This window comes from Nannobrachium achirus (genome assembly GCF_963921795.1).
Source record: "Nannobrachium achirus genome assembly, chromosome: 5".
Classification (NCBI taxonomy): domain Eukaryota; kingdom Metazoa; phylum Chordata; class Actinopteri; order Myctophiformes; family Myctophidae; genus Nannobrachium; species Nannobrachium achirus.
In genome coordinates, this window is record NC_137814.1 from 46,807,370 (window position 1) to 46,816,305 (window position 8,936).

Sequence of the window (8,936 nt, forward strand, 5' to 3'; positions counted from 1 at the left end):
GGCCAAGGACCCCTTAGTTGAGAGAGAGATGAAGCAGGGACCCCCACAACCTGTTCACAGATTCTATATAGTTTCATCGTTTGACAGCACAATCAACAGTATATTTTGGATTCAATGTCAGTTTGTGTTTTCAGATATTTAACCACTTGAACCGTCAATACTTAATAAACTTGGCCATTCACTCTGTACTTAGTCTGCTCTTTTTCCCCTCTACACTAAACCCCTTTGCCTAAGATTTTTGGTTAAGTTCTCAGAATATGGACGGGTTCAAGTGGTTAATATAAAAAAGGAATACAAAGTTCCTATCACATAAAGATTTGGAGGACCCCCTGTAGTAACTCTGGGGACCCCCTAGGGGTCCCGGACCCCCTGTTGAAGACCCCTGACTTAAACAGTGAATGTGTCACACATTCAATGGGTGTTTGCATGCCATGCGTGCATACACAGTAATACAGTATACGCAAAATAAATACAGCATGTGTTTGTTACACATGTGTGCATGTTAACATTTACATTCTACCTGCGTCGCAAGATAACATTAAAAAGTGTGGCTGGGTGTAAGAGTGAGTCAGTGTTGCTGTGTTCACTGAGTTGACAGAAGTGGCCTCCGAGGGCTTGTTTAGACAGAATCATATGTACGGCTGTTCACAGTAACCTACATACACAATGTGCACGCTTCATTTCACCAGCTTGGCTTCTTGTTCATTTAACTCTTTTAGAGTCAACACATGTAACCAACTGAACATGTAAGGGTCCATTTGGTTACATTTTTTGTAGACTCTCAGAGTCTACAAATGGTCAAATCAACAGTCCAGATTTTACTGCAAACCTCCCTATCCCCACTTTGTCTGCATTCACTTTCAAGAACGATTTTCTTTTTATGTCATCGTGCCCCCTAAATGGCCCATCTCGAGATTATGTGATGCATTACATTACTCACTGTCAAAGAAATGTGTGCTGCTGGCTGGGTAAGGCAATGACACACAAGGATGTGTTTATTACACCGACTTATTACGAATGACTTTGTTAAAGGCTAATAGGTAATCAATAAATAACTTAATAAGCAAGGCTCCACAATGGATTCGGACTGCAGAATCCAATGGCGGTTTGGAAATGGGCTAAAGTTGATCCGAACCCGTCTCGCCCCAGCAGCCCAGAGAAGACCCTGCAGTGGAGACCAGTTCATGGATTAAATGACGCGTAAGCCTGCCAACGCTCAGACGGGCGCTGGCATTGCTGTCCATTCCCCCCTGCAGGGCGATAATGTGACGATTCAGGACTTCACGGTTCAGTGCGCGTCAAAGAACCCCGGGGCCACCGCCCGCTCTTATTTATATCCTTTATGAAGTCAGTTGATAACAGGCAGGCGGTTATAGAAGCCAATTCAGTGTGTGTGTGTGTGTGTGTGTGTGTGTGTGTGTGTACGCGTGTGCGTATATCTCTGTGTGTGTGCGTGCATGTGTCTCCCATTATTTTCAATGCCGAGGGTGGTTTCTGGGTGAGTGGTTGCATGAATGTAAGGGGGGGTCCTTTGGTGGTGGTTGGGGCTAAATAGCGGTATCTGCCAGTCAGCTGTGGCATGATGTGTACGACGTCTGCAGTGCCGCGTGTCACATGCCATTTGGCATGTGACATTTTGCACTGGATGCCCACTTTCTATGCTGTGCATTAACCCCGCATCTGGGGTGAATATCTGGCAAAAATAGCCGATCTACGAGCTTGCACGTTGGCTATTTATAAGAGGTTTGGTGTAGAGCAGTCTTCAACGTTTTCAGGCCAAGGACCCCTTAGCTGAGAGAGAGATGAAGAAGGGACTCCTACAACACAATCATCAGTGTATTTTGGATTCATGTCAATTTGTGTTTTCAGATATTTAACCACTTGAACCGTCAATACTTAATAAACTCGACCTTTCACTCTGTACTTAGTCTGCTCTTTTTCCCCTCTACACCAAACCTATTTGCCGAAAATAGCCGATCTACAAGCTCACAACGCCTCGCGTGGCTAAAGTTCTCAGAATATGGACGCTAGGTTTCACGTGGTTAATGTAAAAAAAGGAGAAAAAAAAAACGTTCTATCACTCAAAGATTTGGAGGACCCCCTGTTGAAGACCCCTGGTGTAGAGGGCAAAAGAATCATACAAGAGGATATGAGCCTTGGGAACCCCGTCAACTAAGCATAGGGTTTAAGTGGTTAAACATATTCAGTTTCCGAGGGATTCTGCTGTGTGTGCTTTGCAGCGTTTGCAGTGATATTTTATAATGAGTCGAGGAGCATGTAGGCCACAGTGCAGACTACATTCCAGCACCATGCGTCAAGCACCGATGCCATTTCCTCACTAGCCTCCCTGCTGCAGCCCGCTGTCAACAATGCCCTGGCTTGGTTTGATCACATTGTTCTGCCAGCGCCTCAGAGAGGGGACTTGCAGAGTCGGAGGAGGAAGATACGAATACTTTTCTAATGTCACCAGCCCCTCCGAGGCTCAAAGTTTCACTCCCTGTCGAACCCATTTAAAAGTGTGCCAGTCAAATGTGTCAACTAGAACTGTTACGTGGCACGATGGAATCCCTAATGGGCAATAATAATACCTTAATTGCTCCATTAAGAATTTATAATTGAGTTGCAGAACATAGAATGTTGCTGAGACAAAGGCAAAAAGTCCCTGTAAAGGAAGTACAGTGAAATATAATATTTTAGACTTTTTATTTTTAGATAAATTCTGGGCAATCTCTGTTTTAGGTATTAGGCCTACAGTAGCTACGGACGTACGCTTGCCAACACACCCACGGTGTCATGACTCTTTGTCTACTCCTGTAGAGCTTTTTTCTCTGGGGCTTGGGAGCTTTGCTGCCGCGGGGGAAGCTGCATACTAACTGCCACCCACACTGTAAAATACAGTTTCACACGGGTGAAACAGCGGTGAGGTGGATGTTTTGGGCATTTTGGCATTTTCATGCTTTATTTAGAGAGTAAAAAAAGTATAAAAAAAAGGTCATGGCTTCTATGCACCTTCCAAATTATGGACATCCTCTACTGCAGTGCTCAAATATGGATATCTATGGACGCATATGACGTCCACCGATCCACATATGGATATAGTCCACTGCCGAGGAATAGAAAACTCTGAGCCGAAGATAACCCTATACAAAGGAAGCGCAATCGTTCAAGCATATAGCGACACTGCAACAGCCTCTGCATTAATTTGCTTCACAAACTCACCTGGACATCGATAACAGCGTTCTGACTGAAGTAATTGCCAATGCCAACACACATGCAGTATTGATCCAAACACATTTTATCCTACAGAGTGTGTCGAGAGGTGAGAAACAGGGCAAGAGAAGGGGAGAGACACGCAAGACGTGATGCGAGTTGGATTCAGATGTGGGGGGGTGGGGAGGCTGCCACGCTGAAGGCTCTGTCGCCAAACGACTGCATGCTGGGAGTGGGGAGGAGACCTGTGTCAGTGGAGCGTATGTAGGTTCCGCGAGGGAGTATGATGCAGTGGTTCTCAACCTGTGGTACTCTTAAGACCTTATTAACACATATAAAATAAAGAAGAAGAAATGAAGTGATACAGGGTTTAAGATATGATATTCATTGTTTGGAATCTCTTTCAACAGTGATAAGATGTCACCTTCTAGAGAAACTAATGTTTACCCATGTTCTGAATAAATCGTCTGTGCACTTCTTCAGCAGGGCACAGAGGCTTTCTCACTAATAATAATAGTCACTGCCATGCAAATAAGGGCCTGCTGTGACACCTCCGTGATGTTGTGTCCCATGATTACAACCCTGCTGACAAAACGAATCTCTTGCCACGTCCCCCAATTTACACAAGCTTTCAGAAGACTCTTCAGTATACAGCACTTGAGGCGTGACTCATGGTTTGAAAATAGCCAATCTACTTGTAGATCTGTTATTGTTTGTGCACGTCGGCGGGACGCAACTAACTAAACATAAATCAGGCTTCATAGCTAGTTCTCCTCATCGGATCCTTCCTGCTGAGAAGATGATGGAGAGGCATGATGCAGGGGGGAACCTCCTCAAAATGCAGCCATGTGACGTCGTTGTCGCAGTAATCCCTCTCTCCGCTTGTCCACATCTTTTTGTCTCTGCATCCCTTTCTTTATTTGCCATCCATTCGTCCGTCTTCTCTCAACTCTCTCTCTCTCTCTCTCTCCCTCTCTCTCTCTCTCCCTACATAATAAATCCCCAATCTACGTCTCTGCAGCTGCGTTTCAATTCCTTCTGCTGTGGATTACCCCGCGAGCACAAGTCATTATCATGCGCTGCGTGTACCGCGCCACAGAGGAGGAATTGAGTGTTTAATCAGCCCTAAGAGTGTTGCATTGACTCCATGTCGGCATAACGGCCAGAGTTATTAAACACTACAGATTTTCACCCCAGGCCAGCACACATTAGTATGGAATACTGATGAATAGCAAGAATAGCTCGCCGGACTCGGTCTGAAACAAGAAGGCGAAGGCCTTCGTTTCGCGGGAGTAGGGGTTTCTGGGTTCAGCCGAGCCATGGAGCCTGCGTTAAATACTTTCTAAAGTAATCAAGGCGTTTTTTAAAACTTGAGCAGTGCAGTGGAAAAGACAGGAAGGAGATGGGCAAGGGAGGTGGGGGGGGGGGACATGCTACAGTTCCTGAGCTCTGTAAGGGACCGTACATCCATCATTGTCTGTTCTCAGTTTAAAGAACCATCCATCATTGTCTACTCACAGATTCGGTCATAAACATTTTCCCCATTAATGGCTTTATTTTTAGACTCAGCGGTTGTTTACATTTTGTCGGGGGTTATTAAAACATTACAAAACGTACCTGAGTAACTGAGTCTCTCTCTCTCGAACGATACCTCATTTCGATACTCTTGAACGCACCCCTGGTCGGTCGCATCTGTAACAGTTGGGCTACTGAGAGTAGCCGAAAATGGTATCGAAAAGGGTATCGTATCGATTCCCAGGTATCATATCGATTCAAAGGTGAACGATACCCATCCCTAATACATACATATATATATATATATATATATATATATATATATATATGTTACAGTATGTTCAAGAAACCAGTAAAAGTTGTCAAGGAGCACTCGTTTTGACGTTCACCACACACTAATCACCACCAGATGGCGACGTCAGCCACTGGATAAGAGAGTTACGTCACGCTTTGAACTCGCCGCAGACCGGAAGTGTTTACTCTTTATTTACTAGCCTAGCCTAGCCTAGCCTAGCCTAGCCTAGCCTAGCCTAGCCTAGCCTAGCCATTAGCTCCATTGTAGTCACTTGGACAGGGCGTTTAACGTGCGCTTGCCCAGGCCTTACGGCCTGGGCATAAATATAACGATTGCATTCACCACGGCTTCGTAACTCGCGCGGCGCTCCGCCGGCCGCGCGGCCCTGGCCCGCTCTTCGCGGCCACTCGCGCCTGCGGCGCTCGGGGGCGAAGAGCAGGACCAAGGTCCGCTGGCCTTCGCGCCGCTTGGGGCTTCGTGGACCCAGGGGGGCCTCGTAACTCGTTTGGGCTTCGTGGATACAGGGGGGCTTCGGTAGCCGCTCGCAGTGTCGTGGACAATAGAGCGGCGCACCGCCTGGAGTACGTTGTATTGGCGACCGCTTGCTCCGCCCCGTGCCGCACCACGAGTGCTCCGCGTCTCGAATGTCCTGTTTCTCTTTAAAACCGTGACATATATATATATACACTAGTAAGACGGGCGACGTCGCGCCAATTCTTGGCCATCTGGCTAGTGATGTATATCGGACCAGTTACCCATATATGGAGACCCCTGCATGATAGTCAACAATGTGATGTCAGAACATGCCCATGTATGGGCATTACCAAATATGGGCATTCCCAGATATGCGCTTAATATCGGGACAGGGATCTCCATACAGTATATGGGCATAAAACGGTCAAGGACGTAAATAATTTGCAAGTGTGACTCATGATGACATCAGCGATCTCCATATGGGCATGAAAGGGACATCAAGCCAGATCACAGTGACATCAGAGGATGATGTCAGAGTGATAAACCCACAGAACCACAGACGAACCCATAGAACCACAGTGTCAGGCGTGACGTACAGACAGAGATACGCAGACAAGATGTGCCGGTTTTCATAGTAAACTTGCGACCTACGGACGCAATAATTACGGTAAATATGCTACATAATTTACATTCACTGTATATTTCTCTCACAAATCCTTCACCAGGGAATTGTTGTCTAGACTTTTTCAAATCAATACAAAGTTTAAAATGCATTAAACCACAACGAAAACAAAACTTCTTCCTAAGGGCTGAAAGCTCCTAGGGGACTAGCTGTCTAAGGCTAAGCGTGTCTGTGAGTGTGTGTGTGTGTGTGTGTGTGTGTGTGTGTGTGTGTGTGTGTGTGTGTGTGTGTGTGTGTGTGCGTGCGTGTGAGTGCCTGTGTGTGTGTGTGTGTGTGTGTGTGTGTGTGTGTGTGTGTGTGTGTGTGTGTGTGTGTGTGCGCGCGCGCACGTGCACGTGGGTATGCATGTGTGTGTGTGTGTGTGTGTGTGTGTGTGTGAGAGAGAGAGAGAGAGAGAGAGTCTGACTCTGGGGCTAATCTCACAAAGTAACTGCTGTACCGATCAGCACCAAATGTCTTATCCATGCTGCCAGAAGGCCAAGAAAGAAACTCTCTAGCCCTGCCGCCATCGTACTGACATCATAGATACATCATAGACCGGCCAGATCCACACAGAGGCCACCATATCTTGTTGTTTATTGTTATTAAGCTATTGTTATTACGGTATATCTGCTGCTTTATTTGTGATAGTGACAGTGGGAGACAGGAAAGGCAGGAGAGGGGATGAAATGCAACAAAAGAACCTCTAGTTTGGGTTTGAGCCTGGTACTGTGTGTGTTGTCAGGGTTTTTTTTTAAGATTAATGTCCTACTTTTTCGTACGAGAGTGTCACGCAAAGGTAGCAAAATTAGACAATCTGCAATTTTAGATACTTTCGGGTTTTATTAACCCATTTAGTGCTCCAGACATGAACGGGTTAAATGTGTAGCGTGCCGCTCGCAGGGCTCCATTACGCTCCATTGTCTTATTTTGAAGGCCAGAAGTCCATTGCGTAAATACTTCCGGGTTGACGTCATGACGTCATACAACGGGAGCGGTCGTCACACCATGTGGTTTCTAAAATGGCCGATCGATGCCTTTGTTGTTATGTTTTTGTAGCGAGAATCTAATGCCATCCTTGGCTTTAAAAGTGTTGTTTGGAGAAAATGGACATTAAAGATGAGATTCCCCGTCGGCCTCCATGTTATGGGATTACTATTTTGTGCACGTGGATCTGTGATGATGATGAATCGGCGAGGCCGATCATGCCAGGACCTTCCGCCAGGCTATTGGGTAGGAGAACCGGCGTTACTCTATATACAGTATTTTTCGCGAGTATACTCGGGATCGGCACTCTAAATACTTGAGTATTTTTCACGAGTATACTCGGGATCGGCTAGAAATGAGTTAATATTTAACCAAAGAAAAGTATTAACAAAAGCTTGTAACTTATAACTACCGGTACATTGGATCCATTGGAACATTTCCTGAAAAGTAATTTTTAATTAAAAGTAAGTTTTAATTTGGACACAAGGTTTCCACCGAAAGCATTTTTACCAGGTCAGACACCGGTGCAACCCATCTATTACTTAACTTTGACAAAAAAAATATAATATTTAAAATAAAATACAGTGCAGCTATAGCATGTTGTATTACCTATCTCAAGCAGGTTTCAAGTAGATTTTCACACAGGACTGAAATGAGTGGATCAATGGAATCCTATGGCTTCCACAAAAAACAAAAAACAAGCCACATGCTTTGGAAAACACTCAGCAAAAGTGTCAGGTTAGTTCGGGTCCATATTGTCAATAGTCAATAGGATAAACATGCACTGTACTTGTCCATCACCTACTCCTCCAGATCATTATCATCATCATCAACATCATCATCATCATCATCATCCTCATCATCATCATCATCATCATCATCATCATCACCATCTTCACAATCCACATAACTGTAACTCTCACTACCCCTGAATAACCAATAATATACAACACCACTTTTCGTGGTTCCCCATATAGAAAGCCCATTCATTAGTGCTGTTCCTAGTGAATCGTGACCATAAAACATTTGATTATCTGTCAAAAAATATTTGAAAACTGCAAAAAAGGTGTTTATTAAATATAAAAATATAATATGATTAAATATTCAAATCTTGTTTGACAAAAATCTAATGTTGATGATTCACCAGGAGCCTGGATGGCTTGGCTCCAATTTGGAAATCTCCATGTGAAAAATGAATGGGCTTTATATCTGTGGAACCACAAAATGGCCTCCACTGCTATCCTCTATATCAGGGTTCCCCAATAGGCGGCCCACGGGCCATTTGCGGCCCGTGGGGGGCTACTGTCTGGCCCACACCAACCCCAGTAATAATGGTGGTATAAGAGCAGCAACTACACTAGTATATCGTCGTTGTCGGGTGGAAATCTCGTATCTCCAAATTTGTACGTTCTTTCGCGAATCATACAAGGCCGCCGCACAAAAGTAGTGAAAACAACCGATCTACAAGCACACAACGCCTCGCACCGCGAGGCGTTGTGTGCTTGTAGATCGGCTGTTTTCACTAGTTTAAATCATTTTTAAAATGATAAATTCAAAACAAACGGTTTTGGACATACATACATAAGATTTCCACCCGGCAACGACGAAAACTGTCGCTGGAGTAGTGGGAACGCCACCGTCGCCCCCTGCAATGTTGTGGCCCTCGGCTTGGTACCCTAGACATGATTCGGCCCTTGGGGAAAACTAATTGGGGAACCCTGCTCTATATACCGGTATATGATCATCACTCTTGTAATCACATCTCCAGCTCAATGCCACATACCGGTAGGTCCA